The 25988-nt window shown below is 41.2% G+C and overlaps 1 protein-coding gene and 1 pseudogene across 3 annotated transcripts in view; one reads left to right on the forward strand and one right to left on the reverse strand.

The window, feature by feature from the left end:
• Positions 1 to 25988, reverse strand: part of smurf2 (SMAD specific E3 ubiquitin protein ligase 2) — a 335432-nt gene that overhangs the window by 232971 nt on the left and 76473 nt on the right. The window lies entirely within an intron of this gene.
• On the forward strand, positions 15268 to 16473 carry LOC122562271 (large ribosomal subunit protein uL3 pseudogene; annotated as a pseudogene).

Raw genomic sequence — 25988 nt, forward strand, 5'->3', positions numbered from 1 at the left:
AGATGGGCTTCAGATTGGTATGACAGGTCGGCACATCATCGAAGGCCAAAGGGCCTGTACTGCGCTGTAACGTTCTATGTTCTATACATACATACACACACACACACACACACACATACACACACACACATATTTAACATCTGCCTTCATCAACTTTCTTTGTCACTTATTCAAAAATTCAATTAAGTTAGTGAGACACTATTTCAAAGCCACATTGAGCATACGTCCAATTCCCATTCCAGATCAGGTAGAATGGGATGCTCCTCCTCAGCTGCTAAGAATGAAAGAATGAAAGCTGCTAATGAATGAAGAATGAGGCATCAACAGACAATGAGCCAGGGAGTTGCCTTCACATGTGACAGTCACCTTAACTACAGAAAAGTATGCTGTGGAGGTGCCGGTGCTGAGGTGGACAAAGTTAAAACTCACAACACCAGCTTATATTCCAACAGGTTTATTTGAAAGTACAAGTTTCACAGCACTGCTTCCATGGCTCTTCATAAAAATATACTTAGATTAAGAAAACTAAAGTATATGCTGAAGGAGGTGAATAAATGCTTGAGCCTTGGCTTTTAAAAGTGGCTGCAGAGGGGATGGAGCTCTTAAAAGCAGAGGAAAATGTGAAGGCTTAAAGAATGAATTTTAAAGCAGAGGTCTGAGAGGAAAGGGTAGGTTGTACAAAAGATCAATACAAAGTAGAAATCACACAACACCAGGTTATAGTCCAATAGGTCACAACCACCTCATGAAGGAGCTTCCAATTAAACCTGTTGGACTATAACCTGGTGTTGTGTGATCTTTACTTTGTATTGATTTGGAGATGCTGGTGTTGGACTGGGGTGTAAAAAGTTAGGGTTCTAGATGGGGTATGTTCTATGGCTGGAAGGTTACAAACCATAGATGGATCGGAACATGAGGATTTTAAAATAAGATGCTGCAATACAATGTATTTCAGCAAGAAGGAAGTAAATAGGATTTGAAGCAGTATCGGAAATGGGCAGAAGTTGGATCAGCAAGTTTATGAACAATAGGGATGCTCACAATCTCATATTCTAAATATTTAAATTTTATCAAAAGGACAAAAGAACTCTGCACACAAATATAAATTCATGTAAATGTGCATGCACAGTCAATAGGGACTTATATTAGGAACAATAAATGGTTTGAACCTTAACTCTTCTTCACAGATAGTTGTCAATGGTCGCTCACAGACTATCACTAATTACCTCAGGTCAACAGTTACAGTTACTGTGACATTAGACATGTAAAAAGATGCTAAGCATATAAAATCAAAAGACTCTCAACAGTATCTAGTTTGGAACATTTTATCAGATAGATCTGAATGTCTACAAGGAACGAAGATGTATTCAACATAACTAAGACAATCAATCAATCAGATACATATTGTCAGGTCATAGAGTGCTCAAGTAGATCTACAAGAAAGTAAGAGATAGCTTGGTGCCTTGGACGACTACTAATATGTCACAGCAGGCCCAACTTCTAAACCTTAGCTGTTAAGTAAAAGAAATCAAGTAAAAGGGAGAGAAGGCAGTCTCATGGAGGATATCAGATTTTCCTCTTCTCATATATAAACCCTACAGTGTGGGAACAGGGCCTCTGGCCAAACAAGTCCACACCAACCCTCTGAAGAGTGACCCACACAGACCCATTCCCCAACTGCTCTACATTTACCCCAGACTAATACACTGAACCTACACATCCCTGAACATTGTGAACAATTCTAACAGGGCTAATCCACCTAACCTGCACATTTTTGGATTGTGGGAGGAAACCGGAGCACCCAGAGGAAACCCAAGCAATCATGGGGAGAATATGCAAACTCCACACAGACAGTACCCCAAGGCGGGAATCAAACCCGGGTCCCTAGTGCTGTGAGGCAACAGTGCTAACCACTGAGCCACTGTGCCACCCCTCCAATGATATGTATCACCCAACATAACTCAAGTTGTACTGAGCATCAACAGAAATCTAATCAATGTACTTGAGGAGATGGAAAATAAAAATGGTTGTTGGAAAACCTAAGGTCTGAGAACAAAGATTACTGTTGGTGCTTTTGAAAGTTGTGGTTGGGAGCCACAATGTCGTAAGTACATAGTCCACATCAGGGTCAGTAATTCAACACTCACTGTTTATTTCTCCAAAATCTAAATGCTTAAATGTTCTAAAAAGACTATAAGGCATTTAAACAAAATAGATGAGGAAACTTTTTTTGTTTTCTTTTCCTGGAAAATTGCAGCATGGATTATCATGATCTGGCACAGAGTACAGTTGTCTCTGTTAATGTAGCCTATGTGACTAGGAGACACACCAAGTTGGAGTCTGCTTGCATTTTCCATGTCTAGACTACTGCTTAACACCAGGTTGCATTTTTCACATCATTGTTCTACAGTAAACAAAGCACTTCCTTTTTTATCCCTCCCACTTCCTCATTTCTCCCTCCCAATTCCTCTCAACATGTTACATCATGCCAGAATTAAAATGCTGTGAGGTTCTACAGACTTCAGTTTTATGTTTTGCATTTCCTAAACCTTGTCCCTCGATGGCTGAATGCCATTTCATATCAGCTTACATGGAATAGGTCCTCATATGATGACTGCTACAGCTGCAGTAAAGTCAGTGAAAGACTCAAATTCAAAACAAGCAGCCAAAATATTCTTCCTTCAACAGTAAAGACAAATGATTTCCACACCCATTTAAAAACTTACAACAGAACACATTGGAATGCTTGGTTTATGTAATTGTTAATTAAAAGGAATGGATCGTTATTATATTTTGCATCTGGTTAAAATATTTTCAACATTATAGCTTGCCAACATTTGAGAGAACATCTATCACAGTCTGGACAACAAGTTTATACACTATTTAATGCAATTGATCCAATTAATGGAAATGAGGAACTGAGATACACACATCTTTTAATAAATAATAGCAGAATCCTTCCTTAGGCAATGGCCTAGTACCCACAGTGTGGGGAGGAACGATTAAAAAGTCTTATTGTTACCTTCCTCTTGAAGAGTTGCTCAGATATGATTCACTCCCAAGGATGTAACTTTTTTTAAAAATGTCTGCTTGGCTGTGGGAGCAATCACAACAATATGATCGTGCTTTTATCTATAGCTAATTAGTACCAGTTATCCAAAATAAGGATGGCTGGCAAGTTATCACAAGTGGGTAATTCTAATAATGAATTAGAAGGGTCAACCTAGATTATAGGACTGAATCTTTGAAGAGGGTCTTGGAATTCAAAACCTTCTCGCCATAAAGCCAATGTCAATATCTCGAGCCAAGTTGAATCTAGCAAATGATAGGTTTAGAGCTGAGTGTTTAAAACATGTCCTTCCACAGACTAGTGGAGGCAAAAATCCCTGGAATAATTTACAAAGCAATTGTACAGTACAAAAACCACATGCATTGGTGAAATTTAAAGTAGCATGGAAGTGCATCATGTAAATACGTGTGATAAAAGTAATGGTCATTTGGAATTGGAAGAGAGGAGGAAATTTTTCAAATGGGGAGCAATAGAAAAATAAATTCCAACAGTTTTTGCAGTTGGTCTAGGAATATCGAATGAACCATTGTCTCAACCTACAGAACTCTCCAGAGATTCATAACTAGTCATACCAAATGCAGCTTTCGCTCCTCCCCTGCAATTTTGTGTCATGTTTTTCTCAAACTCATTCTTGGAGTTCTGGTTTGACATTCATTTTCCCCCTGCCCTTTTATACTTCAAGATGGCATATATGCAAATTTCCCACTTCACATTTTGTACTCAAGATGAACTGAAGCAACTTTCCAAGGTTTTTTCAACTACACTTTCAAAACCTGTAATGTGTACCACCTAAAAGAATGAATGAAAGGAGCAGATGCATGGGAATGCCACCTCAAAATCCCCTCCAAACCACATAACACCCTGATTTGGAACCATATTCTCCTGCTGTTACTTCACAATCACTGGGTCAAAAATGTGGAATTCCCTTCATAATACCACTGTGGGTTCAAAAATGCACTCATCGCCACATTTTCAAGAGCAATTAGGAGAAAGCAACTATGTGTTGATCCTTATAGGGTTGGGAATGACCTCGTGAGACCAATCCAAAGACCCAAGAAAATGTTCTCGGGACCCTGGTGCAATTTCCCCCAATGGCAGGTGGTGGAACTTTGAATTCAATAGAAATCTGGAATTAAGAGTTTAATGATGACTATAAAACCAGTGCTTATTGTCAGGAAAACCCCACCTGATTTGTTTATGTCCTTTAGGGAAGGAAACTGCTGTCCCAGCCTGGTCTGGCCTTCATGTGATTCCAGACCCACAGCAATGTGGTTGACTCTCATCTGTTATCTGGGCAATAATGCTGGACTGGCAGCAATACCCACCTCCTGTGAACACTGATAAAAACTGGGTGTTCTCACTTCATGAATGGATAAAAAGTTTTAAACATTATGTTTAGATTAGATTACATTACAGCGTGTAAACAGGCCCTTCGGCCCAACAAGTGCACACCGACCCGCCGAAGCGCAACCCACCCATACCCCTACATTTACCCCTTACCTAACACTACGGGCAATTTAGCATGGCCAATTCACCTGACCTGCACATCTTTGGACTGTGGGAGGAAACCGGAGCACCCGGAGGAAACCCACGCAGACACGGAGAGAACGTGCAAACTCCACACAGTCAGTCGCCTGAGGCGGGAATTGAACCCGGGTCTCAGGCGCTGTGAGGCAGCAGCGCTAACCACTGTGCCACCGTGCCGCCCACATGTTGTTCAGGTGGAACCAGAAACTTCAGGATATATAACCTCAGAATATTTTTTTTCCTAAAAGGATGCTGAAAATTTACAAACCATTTTAATGTTCGAGGCTGATCAAAAGCTGGGGTTTTATTAAAGAAATGAAGCTTCCTCAAAAAAAATAGAATACCTTGAAACATCTCTGGGGAAGTGGACACTCAATGACAGGTGTTTAGTGAAAATTATTTGTCACATGGAAAAATGAGGGTTGATTCACCAGAGTCAGCATTAATGTATTAGAAAATTGCTTGATCCTTTAACAAGTGGGAATAGTTTTTCCTTAACTACTTTCTCCAGATCCCACACGGTTTTTAAAACCTCTATCAAATCTCCTCTTCAATGAAACTAATCCCAAATTCTCAATCTATCCACATTGCTGAAGTTTCTCTACTCTGGAACCATTCTCATAGAACTCTTCTGCAATCGCTACACAATATCTGCATTCTTCTTAAACAGTGGTACCCAGAGCTGCACATTAGTTCAACTGAGATCTAACCAGTGTTTTATAAGTTCAACATTGCATCCCTGCTCTTGCACTCTATTACCTCTATTAATGTATTAATAAAGCTTATTAATGAATACTGCATGTTTTATTCACAGCTCTCTCTACCTATCCTATCACCTGTAATATATTACATACATATAAACCCAGTCCTCTCTGCTTCTACACATCCTATAGCAAATAATGTTACTGGCCACATTCCAGCCTAAATTTGTAAACTGCCCAGGTCTTGCTGCATTTGGACATGGCCTGCTTCAGTACCTGAGCAATCTCAAATGCTGCTGGGCATTGTCCAATCAATGATCATATCCACATCTGACCTTCTGATGGTGGGAAGGTCATTGAATGAACGTGTCAAATATTTTTTCATTTAATCTACTGCAAAACCATTCAAATAAAAATCAAGAGGAAAATTAAATCTTTCTTGCCGGAATTAGCAATCCGTAGCAACTATTAAACAAAAATCAAAATGGCAGAGGTATAAGCTGTATTATACAAGTTTGAAACACTAAAATACAACAACCCACCCTTTTGTGAAAAGGAAATATGATAAACTATTAATCATTTTTAGTGGAATTTGAGCCAAAATACTTGAATATTGAACTCCTCACGCATAGCACTCATCCCATTCAAAGACGGTGATTCATTTCCCATTTGGCAGCAATTCAGCCTGCAATGACTGCATACTGCAGATCATCTTTTTGCAATGGATGTGCACAGATTCTTACACCTGACGTTCTACATTGCTATTGTTGCCAGCTGGTCAGACTAGACCTCGTCCTGTTTACCAGACACATTAAAGCTATCCTATTGGGAGTCAAATCTCACAACCAGTTGGGAAAAGTTTGCAATCTTGCACAGATTTAAAATTTTATAATGTGCTCTGTAATCACCGCTGTGTATTAGTAAGAATAATCAAGTCTATTAATGCGTTTTTAAAGTCTTTTTCTGTCTTTTTGCCCATGCCAAATTAACAATGTTCATTTAAAAAGATTTCCTAAATCTGCTTATTTATTCACCACACATTCTAGTGGCATACATTTGATTTTATTGCAGTAGATCCAACTGAGAATTAGCTATAACTGGGTTTTAGGTATGACTCTTGGCCCATATTGCATTTGCAGATGTACCATAAACACTTCAAACAAGTATTGCTCAGAATTTCATCTGCATATAGTTAACCAAATGAAGTGAAAATTAGAATGATGTGGAAATTTAGCTTGTATAATACAAATTAATTTGTTAAACTTTGTTTAACAGTAGAATAATATTAAAAAACAAAATACAAAAATGTAAAAACACAAAAACTAAATGGATCAATTTTATAATTAAATCAGTTAATACAAAACTACTACTCCATTTCAGAACAAGTTCATTTATAGAGCCAGTTATGTCCTGATTACAGTCAGAACACATACTGCTAACCAGATTTGCTTTGAAAAAAAAGGAGTGATTTGCATCTAGGTGGCACAATGTCTGCACATCAGATTACAGGCCACACGTAGTATTCTAGCTCTGCAAATCCAACCTCAAAAACCCAGAGAGCTCTGTTCTATTTTTGTTTAGCAGTCTATTTCCAGCTTGAACTCTGTGGACTTGCAAGATTTGGAAAAGCTTGCTCCTAGCACTACTGCCTCTCACACAGACAAAATTACAAATCATAACTGCAAGACCATTAGTAGCAGCATCTGAAGATACATGACCATCAACAGGATTTGAAAGTTTCTAGGTGGTTCTGAAGCTCCATGGTATTCATATTTGCAGACAAATATGCAAAATTAGTTCACATTTAATGGAGCACATTTGTAATAATAAACTCAAAACATTCACAGGAAAACCAACACTTAGCTAGAAGGGGAGGTGTTAGGTTAGATAACAAATTTCATCAAATAAAACAGGTTTTAGGAAGCATATTGACAAGAGGTGCAGACCTGTCGAGAATCAGGGAAAGAATTCCAGAGTTGAGGGGCTTGGCATCTGAAGGCCTGGCTTACAATGGTGAAGCAATTAAAACTGCGAATACTCAAGGTGCCAGAAGTGGAGAAGCACAAAGATCTTGGGAGAATTAGAGCGAGATGAGATTATAAAGACAGATGGAATGATAAGAGCATAGACATTTTTCAAAACAAAAATGAGAATTTTAGATGAGAGTTCGGAAGAGTCACACTGGACTTGAAATTTTAACTCTGTTGCTCTCCTCACAGATGCTACTCTAACTGCTGAGTTTTTGCAGCACTGTGTGAATTTCAAAATGGAAACAGCGCATAAACAGGAGCTGTGCAAGCCAGTGAACACAGGAGTGATGGTTGAACAGGACTGAATGCCAGACAAAAAAAGGGCTGCAGAGTTTTGGTGACTTCAAGGCAGGAAAAGACAGGTGCACATTTGGCCATCACATTCTTGATGAAGGACTTATGCCCAAAACATCAACTCTCCTGCTCCTTAGATGCTGCCTGACCTACTGTGCTGTATCAGTGCTATGCTTTTTGACTCTGACTCTCCAGCATCTGCAGTTTCTCCGATTTGGCCTCTTGATGTCTGACAACATGTTTCAAAGAATTTCACATATAATCAGTTACCTTCTAGAACTTCTGACAGTCAATAAGTTTAAAAATTAATTCATATGACTATATAGAAAATGGTTTGAGAGCCAATACTATGGCTTTAAGAGGTGTATTTTGTCCTGGTTTTTATTGAAGAGATTTTCAGCCATAGGTACTGAGCTGTCTTCTCCAATCGAATATTGTAAACAGCTTAAGAGGCTTTGGGAGTTTTTTTTAAAAGCTAGAACAATAGAAGCCACATAAATGGATGGAGTCAGGTTCCCACCGAACTGGGGTTTTAGTATGATTTTGAGCAGTTGCTGGGGACGAAGCTGGATATTGAAGCTGCTAGTCCTCTCTCTGTTACAGCTAAAAGCTGAAGTTCTCTCTGTCTCGCATGCAATCTACTTTACTGAATTTGCCTTTACCGAGGGTGTGTTAATGGGATATTACTATATTCAAACAGTTGCTGTTTAGTGGTTACATATTTATTATTTAGCTAAGATTTCCAATGGAATGAAAAGTTATGTCAATTCTTCTTTCTTTTGTTTGCAGTTTAACTACAGGGTAAGAATAAAAAGTGTTTTGCTTAAGGCCTAGTACCGTAACCAATCGAATTACATCTGGAATACAGCACGTTACACTTGCCTTTAAACAAGAAACACTAGGGTCGAGGCTATCTCCTTAATATATTTTGAAGGAGATTTGGTCTGGTCCAATGAATAATCATATTCTTCTTCTTTGATAAATTGGTAAAGATACAAAAAGAACCACCTCCTCTTCAAGTAGTGCAATCAGATGTTTAACATCCAACAAGCAAGACAGTGCCTCAGTATTTAATTTTAAAAACCATATCTTTATATGTTTTATTGTAGTTATTTCCATATGTGATAGAATACAAGTGAAGGAAGCATCACTATTTTTAGCAGTACAAAATCCCAACTGAAGAGATGATCTTGCAGAAAATCTTAATCAGTGTTCAAAGCAAACATAAATGTGTGACATGGGTAGCATTTGATACATCTCATGATTGTGTTTGGGTTGCAAACAGGTTGGACACATAACCACGTACTGTTATCTGTAAAATGATAAGTTCTGTGCTGCATCAAGTTATAAAATATCTATGTTATTAATCTTTCCATCTGAATGGATTCAAATAATGTAGCAAGGCTTTCAAAATTGCACTAAAGCCTGTCCTTTTTATTTCTTTATGTATCAGGAGATTTTAGGGCAAGCAAATATACATGAACAGCCAGAGGAATTACTTATTGAGAGAAACACTTTCCTAGTTTGAGACACATTTTCTGGCTTGCTCATTTGTACTATTCCGTGGGACTGGGTTGGGGTATTGCTGGAGGAGCGGAGTTGGAAAGATCAAACATAATATGGCATGTGAAAACAATTACAGACTAATTAGTAATTGTACAGAACAATATCTGAGTAAACCAAGACTAAATCTCTTGAATCAACAGTAAATACAATTAGTAATTTATTTGGATTGATTTCTGGTGCACAATTTAAATATTTTTGAGGTAGAAGATGAGGATTCTGGGTAATCTAAGATACAGGACAGGAAAATTTTGTGGCTGTAATAGCTGCTCCTTTTTTTTGTTATTTTAGGTGTTGGAGGTGATTTCCTAGAATTCCAGGAGCTGCATACAGGGACAACTAGCCATTTGGATGCAGAACTGGCTCAAAGGTAGAAGACAGAGGGTGGTGGTGGAAGGTTGCTTTTCAGACTGGAGGCCTGTGACCAGTTGAGTGCCACAAGAATCGGAGCTGGATCCACTACTTTTCGTCATTTATATAAATGATTTGGATGTGAACATAGGAGGTATAGTTAGTAAGTTTGCAGATGACACCAAAATTGGAGGTGCAGTGGACAGCGAAGGTTACCTCAGATTACAATGGGATCTTGATCAGATGCACCAATGGGCTGAGGAGTTGCAGATGGAGCTTAATTTAGATAAATGTAAGGTGCTGCATTTTGGAAAAGCAAATTAGAGCAGGACTTAATATTAAGGTCCTAGGGAGTGTTGCTGAACAGAGACCTTGGAGTACAGGTTCATAGCTCCTTGAAAGTAGAGTCACAGGTAGATAGGATAGTGAAGGCAGCATTTGGTATGCTTTCCTTTAATCAGTCAGAGTATTGAGTACAGGAGTTTGGAGGTCTTGTTGCAGCTATGCAGCTATGTTGGTTAGGTCACTTTTGGAATATTACTTGCAATTCTGGTCTCCTTCCCATTGGAAGGATGTTGCGAAACTTGAGGGGGTTCAGAAAAGATTTACAAGGATATTGCTCGGGTTGGAGGATTTGAGCTATAGGGAGAGGCTGAATAGGCTGGGGCTATTTTCCCTGGAGCGGACGCTAAGGAGTAACCTTATGAGAGTTTATCAAATCAGGGGCATGGATACGATAAACAAAGTATTTTCCCTGGAATGGGAGAGTCCAGAACTCGGTTTATGGCGAGAGGGGAAGATATAAAATAGACCTAATGGGCAACTTTTTCACGCAGAGGGTGGTGCATGTATGAAATGAGCAGCCAGAGGAAGTGATGGAGGCTGGTACAACTGCAACATTTAAAAGGCATGGGTATATGAATAGCAAGGTTTTAGAGAGATATGGGCCAAGTGCTGGCAAATGGGACTGGATTAGTTTAGGATATCTGGTCAACATGGACAAGTTGGACCAAAGAGTCTATTTCTGTGCTGTACACCCCTATGGCTTTATGTCTCTAAATGTTCACAACAAACAGTATGACCCCGAATTCAAGCCGAGTACTCACAAGAACTAAAAATGTGCTGCGGTTAGCCAGTCTGCATTTGGGGTCTCTCCAATGTAAAGAATGCCACATCATGACCAGTGACTAAAGTAAAGTAAATTGAAAGAATTACAAGTCTCTGCTTTCTTGGAAATACTGTTTGGGACTTACATCAGAGAAAGGGGAAAGTAAAAGGACAGGTGTTGTACCTCTTACATTGTCACGGATAGGTGCTGAAGGGAGAAGGTGATGGGTGACTGAGGAGTAATTCCCAAGCAACCAAACACAGGTCAGGTTGTTTGAACACTTTTTCTTTGCAAAAAAAGTGATTAGATTTGAATTTTTTTTTAAACCAGCAGATTTTACTTTTGAAATTTGTTGTTTCTTTTTCTTTCTTTTCTAAGGTAGATATAAAGAAACCATTTCTCTTCTAGTAAGGCAGTTCACAACAATGAGGTATAATCTTAAAATTAGAGCTGGGAGGCCTCAGAAAGAACATTTTTATACAAGGTGCACTTGAAATTTAGAGTTCTACCCTGCCTCCTACATCCTCACAAAAAGATACTGAAGTTGGGTTAATTGGAAATGAACAAAAATCAGCCATCCTGTTTTGTTTATTTACTGTTGCTTGGGATTTGAATTTGAGTATCACCGGCAAGGCCAGCGTTTGTTGCCCTTGAACAAACTATCTTGCTGGGCCATTTCTGAAGGCAGATAACCATATTTCTTAGATCTGAGCTCCTATTTAGACTAAATTAGGAAAGGGTGTAAACCAAAAAGTAACGAAGAAGGAGAAAACAAGAGATAACAAGAATCCAGAGAAAGTATATTCCTGTCAGGTTGAAAGGAAAGGCTGGTAGGTTATAGGGAATGCTGGATGACTAAAGAAATTGAGGGTTTGGTTAAGAAAAAAAAGGAAGCATATGTCAGGTATAGACCGGATAGATCGAGTGAATCCTTAGAAGAGTATAAAGAAAGTAGGAGTATACTTAAGAGGGAAATCAGGAGGGCAAAATGGGGACATGAGACAGCTTTGGCAAACAGAATTAAGGAGAATTCAAAGGGTTTTTACAAATACATTAAGGACAACGGGGTAACTAGGAAGAGAATAGGGCCCCTCAAAGATCAGCAAGGCGGCCTTTGTGTGGAGCCACAGAAAATGGGGGAGGTACTAAATGAATATATTGCATCAGTATTTACTGTGGAAAAGGATATGGAAGATATAGACTGTAGGGAAATAGATGGTGACATCTTGCAAAATGTCCACATTACAGAGGAGGAAGTGCTGGATGTCTTGAAACGGTTAAAGGTGGATAAATCCCCAGGACGTGATCAGGTGTACCCGAGAACTCTGTGGGAAGCCAGAGAAGTGATTGCTGGACCTCTTGCTGAGATATTTGTATCATCGATAGTCACAGGTGAGGTGCTGGAAGATTGGAGGTTGGCAAACGTGGTGCCACTGTTTAAGAAGGGTGGTAAAGACAAGCCAGGGAACTATAGACCGGTGAGTCTGAACTCAGTGGTGGGCAAGTTGTTGGAGGGAATCCTGAGGGAAAGGATGTACATGTACTTGGAAAGGCAAGGACTGATTTGGGATAGTCAACATGGCTGTGCATTTGGAAAATCATGTCTCACAAACTTGATTGAATTTTTTGAAGAAGTAACAAAGAGGATTGATGAGGGCAGAGCAGTAGATGTGATCTATATGGACTTCAGTAAGGCGTTCGACAAGGTTCCCCATGGGAGACTGATTAGCAAGGTTAGATCTCATGGAATACAGGGAGAACTAGCCATTTGGATACAGAACTGGCTCAAAGGTAGAAGAGCCAGTGGTGGTGGTGGAGGGTTGTTTTTCAGACTGGAGGTCTGCGACCAGTGGAGTGCCGCAAGGATCGGTGCTAGGTCCTCTACATTTTGTCATTTACATAAATGATTTGGATGTGAGCTTAAGAGGTACAGTTAATAAGTTTGCAGATGACCCCAAAATTGGAGGTGTAGTTGACAGCGAAGAGGGTTACCTCAGATTACAACAGGATCTGGACCAGATGGGCCAATGGGCTGAGAAGTGGCAGATGGAGTTTAATTCAGATAAATGCGAGGTGCTGCATTTTGAGAAAGTAAATCTTAGCAGGACTTGTATACTTAATGGTAAGGTCCTAAGGATTGTTGCTGAACAAAGAGCCCTTGGAGTGCAGGTTCATAGCTCCTTGAAAGTGCAGTCGCAGGTAGATAGGATAGTGAAGGCGGCGTTTGGTATGCTTTTCTTTATCGGTCAGAGTATTGAGTACAGGGATTGGGAGGTCACGTTGTGGCTGTACAGGACATTGGTTAGGCCACTGTTGGAATATTGCGTGCAATTCTAGTCTCATTCCTATTGGAAAGATGTTGTGAAACTTGAAAGAGTTCAGAAAAGATGTTGCCAGGGTTGGAGGATTTGAGTTATAGGGAGAGGCTGAACAGACTGGGGCTGTTTTCCCTGGAGTGTCAGACGCTGAGGGGTAACCTGATAGAAGTTTACAAAATTATGAGGGACATGGATAGGATAAATAGACAAAGTCTTTTTCCTGGGGTGGGGGAGTCCAGAACTAGAGGGCATAGGTTTAGGGTGAGAGGGGAAAGATATTAAAGAGACCTAAGGGGCAACTTTTTCACGCAGAGGGTGGTACGTGTATAGAATGAGCTGCCAGAGGAAGTGGTGAAGGCTGGTACTGTTGCAACATTTAAAAGGCATTTGGATAGGTATATGAATAGGAAGGGTTTGGAGGGATATGGGCTGAGTACTGGCAGGTGGGACTAGATTGGGTTGGGATATCTGGTCGACATGGACGGGTTGGACCGAAGGGTATGTTTCCATGCTGTACATCCCTATGATTCTATAACTTGCAAGTAATATCAAAACAGATAGCAAGATCTACTTTAAACATATAAAAAGGAAGACAAAGCCAAAGTGAAAATAGACTCAGTATAGCGTATCAAAGTTCACAGATGACACTAAGATGAGTAAAGTGTGCACAGGAATATAGATACGTTAAGTGAGTAGGCATGGAGTAAAAATCTTAATATTATATATAATGAGGTCATCCATTTTGATAGGAATAATAGCAAAGTGGCCTATTACTTAAAAGGCGAAACATGCAGCAAGCTGCTATGCAGAGGGCCTGGGTGTCCTTGTACATTAACCACAAAAAGTTGTTTTTTTAGGTGCAGGAGGTATTTAAGACAACAAATGGAATATTGTCTTCCATTGCTGGAGGGATGGAGTTTAAAAATAGTGAGGTTATATTGCAGCTGTACAGAGTGCTGGTGAGGCCACACCTGGACTACTGTGCACAGTTTTGGTCTCCTTACTTGACAAAGGATGTACTAGCACTATAGGTGGTTTACTCGGTTGATTCTGGAATTCAGGGGGATGGCTTATGAGAAGAGATTGAGTAGACTGGGACTATACTCATTGGAATTTAGAAGAATGAGGGGTATCTTATAAAAACATACAAAATTATCAAGGGAATAGATAAAAGCAGAGAGGTGTTTTCCACTGGTGGGTGAAACTAGAACTGGGGGCCTAGCCTCAAAATAAGGGGGAGAAGATTTCAGACCAAGGTGACAAAGAACTAGTTCAGCCAAAGGGATTCAAGTTTGAGGAAATCCCTAACCAGTGAAGCAGTTGTGGCAACCTTGTTCAATGTTGTTAAGGCAAAGACAGATACATTTTTTGAACAGTAAAGGAATTAAGGGTTATGGTAAACAGATGGCTAAATGGAGCTGAGTCCACAACAAGATCAACAATGATCTTATTGAATGGCAGAGCAGACTCAATGAGCCAGATGGCCTACTCCTGCTTCTATTTCTTATGGTCTGATATTAATCCCATTTTCCAGTATTTGGACCATAGCCTTGTAAACCTTGACATCACAAGTGTACAGTTAAATATTTCTCAAATATTGGGAGGGTTTCTGCCTGTACAGGGGCAGTGAGATCTAAATGCGCTGCCATCCTCTGGGTGAAAAGGTTTTGCCTCACATTTCCCCGAAATTTTCTGCCTCTTACCTTAAATCTAAGGTCCCAGCTCAAACATGTTCCCCTACAGTCTCGTCTGATCCAACGAAAAGAGCCCACTCTGTCCAATCTTTCCAGTTCAGGCAAAGTCCTGGTGAATCTCCTCTGCATCCTCTCCAGTGTTAATCACATCCCCTCTAAGAATGTGGATTCAGGTACTGCACACAATACTCTGTGACCTAACCAATGTTTTGTATAGTTGCAGCATAATCTCACTGCTCTAAAACTCCAAGCTTGGCTATTAGTATCCCATTCTTACCCACTTTATCCACCTGTTCTGTACTTTAGGGAACCAGTAAACATGCCCAGTACTTCCAGGATCCTACCATTCATCATGAATTCCCTTGCTTTGTTTGTTCTGCTGAAGTGCATCACCTTACATTAATCTGGAATGATTTCCATTTTCAACTGAGCAGCTTGACCAGCACATCTGTTACCTCCTGCAATCTAAAATTATCCTCCTTTCTGATTACCACCCCAATTTTTCTATCATCTGCAAACTTAATGATCAACAATTTGCATCATTGTTCACAGTGGAAGACATTACGTGCATCATTAAGTTACTAAATACTCCTTTCAGGTCACTTTGAAAAATGTCTCATTCTAAGTTCTCCACCCCCAGACATGTTCTCTGGGCTTCCTGCCCCGAAAAAGGAGCCAGAGGCACAAGAGCAAAGTGAACAGTTTCCTCAAAAGATAATTCTTCCAAATCCATCCATCTGACCCCTTCTTTGGTTACAAGGCTGGCATGACACACGTTGTTCCTGACATTGACAGGCCTGGTTCAAAGGTAAACAAGGAGGAGGTGGTTGAAGCGGTGACTGTAATTGAAACTCGTCCAACGGTAATTGTTGGTCTCGTTGCTACATTGAAACTCCCTGTGGTCTCCGGACCTTTAAGACCATCTTTGCCGAGCAGATCAGTGATGAATGCATGATGTGTCGGTTCTACAGGAATTGGGACAATCCCAAGAAGGCGGCTTTCACCAAGTACTGCAAGAAATGGCAGAATGATGATGGCAAGAAGCAACTGGAGAAGAACTTCAACAGCATGAAGAAATACTGCCATGTTATTTGTATCATTGTTTACACACAGATGTTCCTGCTTCCCTTGCGTCAGAAATCGCCCCACATCATGGAGATGCAGTTGAATGGTGGAATCATTGCAGAGAATTGATTGGGCAAGACAGAAACAGGAACAGTAGGTTGCTGTTAATCTGGTGTTTGATCAGGATGAGATGATAGATGCCATTGGTGTAACCAAAAGCCATGGCTTCAAAGGGTTCACCAGTCGTTGGCACACAAAGAAACTGCCAAGGAAGACTCACAAGGGGCTGCGTAAAGTTGCCTGTATTGGAGCTTGGCATCCTGCCTGTGTAGTTTTCTCTGTTGCTCATGCAGGTCAGAAGGGATACCATCACCGTACAGAGATCAACAAGATGACCTACAGGATTGGATCAGGTGACCAAACCAAGGATGGTAACCTGGTGAAGAATAATGCAGCTACAGAGTACGACCTGACTGACAAGAGCATCAACCCAGTAGAAGAATGTCCTCAGTATGGTGAAGTGACCAATGATTTTGTAATGATGAAGGACTGTGTTGTTGGTACCAAGAGGTGTGTGCTTACACTGCACAAGCCCTTGTTGGTGCAGAAGATGTGCTGTGGAGAAGATCGACCTGAAGTTTATTGATAACACTTCCAAAATTTGGTCATGGCCACTTCCAGACCACTGAGGAAAAGGCAGCATTTATGGGACCCTGAAGAAAGATCGCATGGCAAAGGAAGAGGCTGCATAAACCATGGACCAATTATGACATTGTTCCAGTGATCAATAAATATTTTTTTTAAAAATTTAATTACTAAATATTCAAGCAGCAAAAGGAGAAGAGGAAGTAAGTAAAATAATTATCAGTTAAGAAAAAGTGCAAGAGAAACTAACGTGATTAAAGAGCAATGAGTACTCTGGATTGACGGGATACACTCTAAGATATTAAATGAAGTAGCTGCTGAGATAGTAAATGCACTGGTAGTAACTTTCCAGGAATCCTTAGATTCTGGAAAGTCACAATGGAGTAGAAAGCTGCTCACATACAGAGGAACCTCAATTATCCGAATATTAATTATCCAAATTTCGGATTATCCAAAGAGGATCTCAAGGACCTGTCAACATGTTACATCAAAGAGATAAGTGAATTCGGATTACCTATTCGAAGAACATGGAAAATGCTGGCAAAAACAAAGAAACACAAGCACATCAAGCAATAGTGACTGGATTTTTTTTTAAATGCAAGGGTTAGTTACACAGCCCTTTGCTTTATTCCTGTCACTTTACCGGGCCATTAATGAAAAAAATGGCAGAGAAAGTAAACACATGCACGAGGCGATACTTCTGTCTTTCCAGCGCGATATTGAATTCACGGAAACTGACAAATGCTCTTGTGATTGTAGAAGCTGTTCAGGACCTTGTTTAATGCTGGGATTTCGTATAGTTATGTGATGGTAAGGGTTTCATCCTTCTCAGTTTAACCTGCAATTTGCAAAATGCAAAGATTAGTTTGTTTAAATAGCAGACTCATTAAAATTATAGATTTAAACAAACTCTCCAGTACAGCATGGTGTTAGATCAGGATGGCTTCCTTTGTTTAAGGTCAAATCAAAACGAAATAGTGCCCTCGCTCAGATAATCAAGGTTCCTCTGTAATACCTTTAGTTACAAAGGAAAGAGACAAATATGAGGCGATGTAGGCCAGTTAGCTTAACATCTGTCATTGGGGAAAAATAAATGCCAATTATAAAGGATGTAATGGCACAGCATTTTGTAATACATATGATAAAACTGAGTCAGCATGGCTTTATGAAGGGGGAATCATGCTTCACAAATTTGCTAGAATTCTTTCAGGAGGTAACAAACAGAATAGATAAAGTGGAAGCAGTAGTAATACATTTGGATTTTCATAAGGAGTTTGATAAGGTGCCACAAATTAGGCTACTTAATAAGAGCTCATGTTAGAAATATTATGTTAACATGAATAGAGGATCAGCTAGCTAACAGAAGACTGAGGATTGGGATAAGGGAGGCATCTTCAGGATTGCAACCTAAAACCAGTGGTGTATCACAAGGATCATTGCTAGGGCCACATTAATTATGATATATGTTATTGGCTTGCACGAGGAAAATTAATGTAGTGCAACCCAGTTTGCTGAAGACAAAGACAGATGGAAGGCAAGCGGTGAGAACACCACCAAGTGTCTGCAGATGGATATCGACAGGTTAAGTGAATGGATTCCGGAATAGGGTGTTGCTGGAAAAGCACAGCAGTTCAGGCAGCATCCGAGGAGCAATTTTCCTGCTTGCTACTTTCTCCCCACCCCCACCCTCCTCTCATTTATCTCTCCACCCTTCAGGCACTCTGCCTGTATTCCTGATGAAGGGCTTTTGCCCGAAACATCGATTTTCCTGCCTGCCAGAACTGCTGTGCTTTTCCAGCACCACTCTATTCCAGAATCTGGTTTCCAGCATCTGCAATCATTGTTTTTACCTTGGCTGAGTGAGTGGGCAAAACCTTGGCAGATGGAAGACCCATGTCAGGGAACAAGAGGTTATGTACTTTGGCAGGACAAATACAGGAGCTGAATATTGAAATGGAGAAAGACTGCAGCAAGCTGTAGAACAAAGGGATTTGGGAATCCTTGTCCATGATTCACAAAAAGCTAGCATCAATGTGCAGCTGCGAATAAGGAAGACAAATGGAATGGAGTATTAAAGTAGGGAGGATTTACTATAACTATACAAGGCACTAGTCAGAACACAGCATGAACAATGAACAGCTTTTGGCCCCTTATCTCAGAAAAGACATACAGGCATTGGGAGCAGTCCAGAGAAGGTTCACTAAATTGATACTAGGTATGGAGGATCTGTCTTATGAGGAGGGTTCAAGTAGATTGGGTCTGCACTCATTGGAATTTCAAAGAATGAGAGAACACTTTATTGAAACATACAAAGATTCTTTGAGGACTTGACAGAGTAGTTGCAAAAAAAAGGTTTCCCTATGCAAGAGAATCAAGGACCAGGGTGCATAATCCCAGAATAAAGGGTCGCACATTTGAGAGATTAGAAGGAATTTCTTCTTGGAGGGTTCTGAATCTGTGGAATTCTTTACCACGGATGTCTGTTGAGGCTAGGTCATTCAGTACATACAAGGCTGAGATAGAGAGATTTTTAATCTGTAAGGGAATCAGCATTTTTTTGGGAAAAAGGTAGGAAAGTCAAATTGAAGATTAATCAGATCAGCCATGATCTCATTGAATGGTGCAGCAGCCTTGATGGGCTGAGAGGTCCACTACTGCTCAGTCTTCTGGTCATATTTCCTTGCCAAAAGGACATTAGCGAACCAAATGGGTTTTTTGCAACAACCAACGATAGCTTCATGGTCACCATCACTGAGACTAGGCTTAATACTCCATTATTAATACTATTATGAAAATTAATTGAATTCAATTAACAACTGCAATGGCAGGATTGGAACTCTTGTCCCCAGTGCATTAGGCCAGGCTGTACAAGTCTAGTGATTCTACTAGGATTTCTAGTCCAGTGACACTATCACCATGCCACACATAAAAAAAAATGTGAAAACATCGTGAACAAATAAATGGAGAAAACTCAAATCATCCATGATCCAACTGAATGGTGGAACAGGCTAAAGTGATTGGCATTTCAATATTTGGATGCCTGTTATGTCTGTGCTCACTTAGAAACAGCTGCAGGTCATTGTCAAATCTTTCTCTGAAGTATGAGAAAATAGGCCTTTTACTAAAGCATCCAAGAAACTAAAGTCTGTTTCCATCCAGCTCCCAGATCACAATATCAATCGTAGTTGGAGTATTTTCCATATTTTGGCAGCTTCGTCGCGACAAAGACAGACAAACATTGACGAAACTTATCAATGACTCTAACATGCCAGTTCTGCCTTCAACCAGAGAATATTTGAGGACCAGAATTTCAAACCTGAGACTAAGGTCACAGTTCACCAGATGACCAAGATGAGAAGTGAAAATCCAGTTGTATTCATTAGTTAGGAAGGACAGAAAGGAAAAGGCAGTGGAGTTGCATTACTGGCTAAGGTGGATAGAAACACAAAATTGAGGAAAGATATTATCTCAGACAATGTAGAACCTGTGAGAGTAAAATTGAGAAATACCAAGGAGCAAAAAACATTCAGTGTGGGATGGTATATAGACCAAACTGTGGCAGGAATGATGGGAAGTAAAGAGCAAATCAGAGATGCCTGTGATAAAGATGCTTGTAATTATGGGTGACTTTAATCTACATATAGATTGGGCAAATCAATACCGTAGAGAAGGAATTCCTGAAGTGTATACAGCATGGTTTTCTGAACAAATACATTAAGGAACCAATTAGAGAACAGGCCACCTTAAACTGGATATTTAATCTAATTGTGAGAGGTTTCTTGGAGATGAGAGCCCATAATATGACAAAATTCTTCAACATGATGGAGAGTGCGGTAGTCAATTCTGAGACTAAGCTCCTGAATCTTGATAAGGGATATTACGATGGGATGAGGTGTGAGTCAGCTGCGATGAATTGGGTAATGTCAGTGAAAGAGATGACAGCGATAGGCAATGACAAACATTTAAAGATCAAATAGGTGAACTACAAAAATTGTTTATTCCTGTCAAGCAAAGAGAATATGGCCAGACTGTGGTTTACAATACAAGTTAGAGATAGCATTAGATGCAAGTAAAAAGCATACAAATTGGTCAGAAAAACAACAATAGACCAGAGGACTGGGAACAGTTTAGAAGCCAGCAAAGGAGGACCAAGGGATTGATTAAGAAGGGGAAAATAGATAATAAGAGTATGTTTACAGGGAACAAAGAACTGACTTTTAAAATTTCTATAGATATGTAAAGAGAATACAAAAATCAGTGAAAACTGATGCAGGTCCCATACAGTCAGAAAAAGGGAGAATTTATAATGGGGAACAAAGAAATAGCAGACAAACTATTTATGTCCTCCTCTATGAAGGCAAAAAAGCGAAATAATATATCAAAAATGATGGGGAGCACAGGATTTAGTAAGAGAGAGGAACTGAAGCAAATCCATACTTGTAAAGAAATAGTCTTGAAGAAATTAACGTAATTGAAGGCTGATAAATCCCCAGAGCCTGATAATCTACATCCTAGAATACATAAAGAAGTGGACCTAGAAGGAGTTGACGCATTGGTGGTCATCTTCCAAGATTCTTTTGACCCTAGAATATTTATTACAGATTGAAGGGTACCTAATGTAACCTTGCTGTTTAAAAAGGTAGGGAGAGAGAAAACAAGAAATTATCAAACAGTGAGTGATGTTGGTAGCAAGGAAGATGCTACAATCAATGATTTTATAGTAGACCACTTAGAAAACAGTAGTAGAGGCTGAGGGGTGACCTTATCGAGGTTTATAAAATCATGAGAGGCATGGATAGGGTAAATAGACAAGGTGTTCTCCCTGGGGTGGGGGAGTCCAGAAGTAGAGGGCAGAGGTTTAGGGTGAAAGGGGAAAAAGATAAAAGAGACCAAAGGGGCAACTTTTTCACGCAGAGGGTGGTACGTGTATGGAATGAGCTGCCAGAGCAAATGGTGGAGGCTGGTACAATTGCAACATTTAAAAGGCATCTGGATAGGTATATAAATAGGAAGGGGTTGAAGGGATATGGCCCGGGTGCTGGCAGGTGAGACTAGATTGGGTTGGGATATCTGGTCGGCATGGCCGAGTTGGACCAAAGGGTCTGTTTCCATGCTGTACATCTCTATGACTCTAACATTCACAGTCAGCATAGATTTACAAAACTGAAATCATGCTTGACAAATCTGTTGGAATTCTTTGAGGATGTAACTAGTAGAGTTCATTGGGGAACCACTAAATGTGGTTTGTCTGTTCTTTCCAAAGGCCCTCAGCAAAGTACCATGGAAGAGATGACTGCATAATATGGAAGTATAAAGAATTGGGTAATGTATTAAATGGACAGAAAAATTGGTTAGCAGACTCGAAACAGAGTAGGAATAAATGGGCTTTTATCTCAATGGCATGAGAGGACTAGTGGAGTACCACATGAATCGGTACTCAGACCTCATCTATTCACAATACATATACATGATTTAGATGAGGGAACTAAATGAGACATCTCAAAATTTTCAGATGTCACAAAGATGGGCGAGTCATGAGGAAGATGCAGAGATGTTGCAGTGTAAGTTGGACCATAAGACATAGGAGCAGAATATGGCCATTCTGCCCATTGAGTCTGCTCTTCTTTTGGATAGTAGCTGATATGCTTCTCAGCCCATTCTCCTGTCTTCTCTCCCTAACTCTTGATCCCCTTACTAATCAAGAATGTATCTGGCTATCTCCACCTTATATACACTCGTTGACTTGGCCACCACAGTCCTCTGTGGCAATGAGTTCCACAGATTCATCACTCTCTGGTTGAAGAAATTCCTCATCTTGTTTCTAAAAAGGGTTATCCCTTCAATTGAAGGCTGCACCCTCAGGTATTAGTTCTCCCACTAAGGAAGGATCTTCTCCACTCAATCCAAGCCACTCAGTATTCTATAAGTTTCAATCAGATCCCCCATAGTTCTCCTAAATTCCATTGACTACAGACCCAGAGTTCTAAACTGTTCCTCAGATGACAAACCTTTCATCCCTGGGACCATTATTGTAAACTTCCTCTAGACTCAAGCACATCCTTTCTTAGATACAGAGGCCAAAACTGCTTACAATATTCCCAATGACCTCTGACCAGAGCCTCATAAAGCCTCAGCAGTGCATCACTGCTCTTGTATTCTAGTCCAAATTAAATGAAAGCTTAACATTGCATTTGCGTTTCTAACATTAATCTTAAGAATTCACACTCCCAAGTCCCTTTGGGCTTCTGATTTCCGAAACCCTTTTTCATTTAGAAAATAGCCTACACCTTGATTCTGGACAAGCAGGAGGCTGGAAGAACACAGCAAACCAGGCAGCATCAGGAGGTAGAAAAGTTGCCGTTTCGGATGTTACCTTTCTTCAGGACAGAGGGTGAGCGTAAGGAGAGCTGCAGATAAAGGGGTGGTGGGAGCAGGGTGGTGAAGTGCGGATAGGTGAGGACAGGGACATGGTTGATCAATGGAAGTAATGAACCCGGTAGGTGGCTGGGAGGAGTGGAAGGGAGGGGAAGCCTCTGCGAGGGAAGTCGGGGGAAGGGAGGTTATTGGAAATTGGAGAATTCAATGTTAAGTACTCCGGGCTGCAGGCTGCCGAAGCGGACGATGTGGTGTCGTACCTCCAATTTGCAGTTTGGTTCGTTGTGGCAATGGAGGAGGAGGCCAAGGATGGTCATGTCAGAAAGGGAGTGGGAAGGGGAACAAATCGGCAGTGACTGAGAGGTCCAGTCGGCCCCTGTGGGCCCAGCTTAGATGCTCGGTGAACTGTTTCCTAAGTTTACGTTTAGTCTCCTGATGGAGAGAAGACCATATCGGGAGCACCTGACACGGTAAACTAAGTTGACAGAGAGGCAGGTAAATCTTTGTGTCACCTGGAAGGACTGTTTGGGGCCCTGGATGGAGGTGAGGGCGTGGTGTGTCGGCAGATTGTGTATCTTTTCCGGTTGCAAGGGAAGGTATCTGGGGGTGGTTGGTGGGTAAGGTGGCGCAAACCAAGGAATGGCTCTCGTGGAAGGAGAGGTGGGGAAGGGAAGATGTTCTTGGTGGTGGGGTCTAGTTAGATTAGGTAGGCAGAAGTGTTTAAGGACGATGCATTGGATGCGGAGACTGGTAGGGTGATAAGTGAGGACAAGGGGACTCTGTCTTTATTGTGTGGGGGTGGGGAGTTTAGGGCAGTGCAACGGGGAATGGAGGGGTTGTGCTGGAGGGTTGTCTGGATGCAGAGGGGGGGAAAAGCAGGTTGTTCAAAATAGGTGAACGTCTGGGATGCTTGGGAGTGGAATGTTTCCTCGTCCGAGCAGATGCGGCGGAGACAGAGGAATTGGGAGAATGGGATGAAATTTTGCAGGATACTGCGTAGGAGATGGTGTAGTCCAAGTAGTTGTGAGAGTCTGTGGGTTTATAGTAAACATCTGTCTGGTGACTGTCGCCAGAGAGGTCAAGAAAGGGGAGGGGGGTATTCAAGATGGACCAACTGAAATTGAGAGTGGGGTGGAAGTTGTGGGTGAAGTCGATGAACTGCTCCAGTTCAACCTGGGTACAAGAATGCTGCGCCAATGCAGTCATCGACGTAACGGCGGAACAGTTGGGCACAGTGCCGGCGTAGGTACTGAAGAGGGACTGTTCGAAATAGCTGACAAAGAGCTGAAAATGTGTTGCTGGAACAGCGCAGCATGTCAGGCAGCATCCAGGGAACAGGAGAATCGACGTTTCGGGCATAAGCCCTTCTTCAGCCCTCACAGCTAGCCCTCACAACTAGCTTACAAAGAGGCAGGCACAGTTTGGGCCCTTCCATGTGCCCATGGCCACCCCACTGGATTTAGAGAAAATGGGAGGAGTTAAAGGAAAAGTTATTAAGGACAAGGACCAGTTCGGTAAGGCAGAGGAGGGTATTGGTGGTGGGGAACTGGGTAAGTTTGTTGGACAGGAATAGTCCATAGTGAAGATAAAGCACTGGCGATCAGGAAACTGGAAGTTACTGAAGAGATGGAGGGTGTGTTTGATGTTGTGGATGTAAGTAGGAAGTGCCTGGACCAAGCGGGGAAGAGGATGGAGTCGAGATAGGACGAGATGAGTTCAATGGGGCAGGAGCATGTCAAAACAGTGGACCAGCTGGGGTAGTCAGGCTTGTGGATCTAGAGGAGCAGATACAACCAGGCAATGCGTGGCTGGGGTATTATGAGATTGGAGGCAATGGAGGGGAGATCACCGGAGGCCATGAGCACACAGACCATACGAGTGATTGTGGCCTGATGGTTCACAGTGGAGTTGTGGGCAATAATGTGAGCTAGAATGTGGCATCGGAGAGTTGGTGTTCGGCCTCTGTGACATAGAGGTCTGTTCTCCAGACTACCACTTCCCCGCCTTTGTCAGCGGGTTTGATGGTGAACCAGGGATTGGTGCGGAGAAAGTGGGGCACTGCACGTTCAGAGGGGTGAGATTGGAGTGGGTGGGGGAAGGAGTTGGAGAAATTGAGGCTGCTGATGTCACATCAGCAGTCAGCAAAGAAGTAGTCCAGGGTGGCTCTTCCTACCAAAGTGCATAACCTCACACTTTACCACATTGTATTTTGTCAGAGTTTTAAAGTTCCCAGAGTACAAAAGAAGCAAGCACTCACAATTTTTCATACAAGTTTCCTGCTTGAATCTCATTGATGTGGAGGAGAGACAATAGAAAGCCAGAGAGAGAAAAAAAAAAGAGGTGGCCGTGGAAAACCAATCTAGACAAAAATCTACTCGTGACCTAGATGTTGACACATATCTGAAGGATTCTGGATCAGTGGTGCTGGAAGAGCACAGCAATTCAGGCAGCATCCAAGAGCAGCAGCTCGTTGGATGCTGCCTGAATTGCTGTGCTCTTCCAGCACCACTGATCCAGAATCTGGTTTCCAGCATCTGCAGTTATTGTTTTTACCACATATTTGAAGGAGACAAAGGCAGGTGAAATAGGAAAATAGATTAGAGATAGGGGTACAAATTGTTTTTTATAACACTGCAAAAGTCATCTGGAGATGATGCAAAACACGCATGCATCAAGAGAAACCAAATGTTATTCAGAAGCGATGGTACGCAGCAAATATTTTCAATTTACAACAGTCACTTATTGTGTGTTCTTCTGGTTGGAAGCATAAACAGTGTTACGGATCTAGCCAGATCCCCTCAAAATATTTCAAGTAGCCTGGACTCTAACTTTGCTAGCTGTTTTAAGCAGGTGTAAAATGGATATTCCAGGAGAGATGCAGCTGAACCAACCACTTAGTTTTAAACAAAACAGAATTTATTTGCAAAATTACCAAATGAAACACAAACAAAAGAGAACAGAATTTAGAATAACGTAACCTATCCAAAAACCCAACAGTTTATCCCAACTTAATGATACTGTCCCAAATTTCTGCAACAATCCCCATAAACACCATTTGGCAAAAAAGTAAAAATCAAACACAGGTCTTACAGGAGAGCGAGAGCGAGAGGGAGAGCGCGCGCGCGCGAGAGACAGCGAGAGACAGAGAGCGCGCGAGAGACGAGAGAGAGAGCGCAAAAGCGCGAGAGCGAGAGAGAGAGCGAGAGACAGAGAGCGCGCGAGAGAGAGCGAGAGACAGAGAGCGCGC

This window comes from Chiloscyllium plagiosum, unplaced genomic scaffold (assembly GCF_037043375.1).
Source record: "Chiloscyllium plagiosum isolate Xiang-an unplaced genomic scaffold, Cpla_swu_hap1 HiC_scaffold_25, whole genome shotgun sequence".
In the NCBI taxonomy this organism is placed as follows: Eukaryota; Metazoa; Chordata; class Chondrichthyes; order Orectolobiformes; family Hemiscylliidae; genus Chiloscyllium; species Chiloscyllium plagiosum.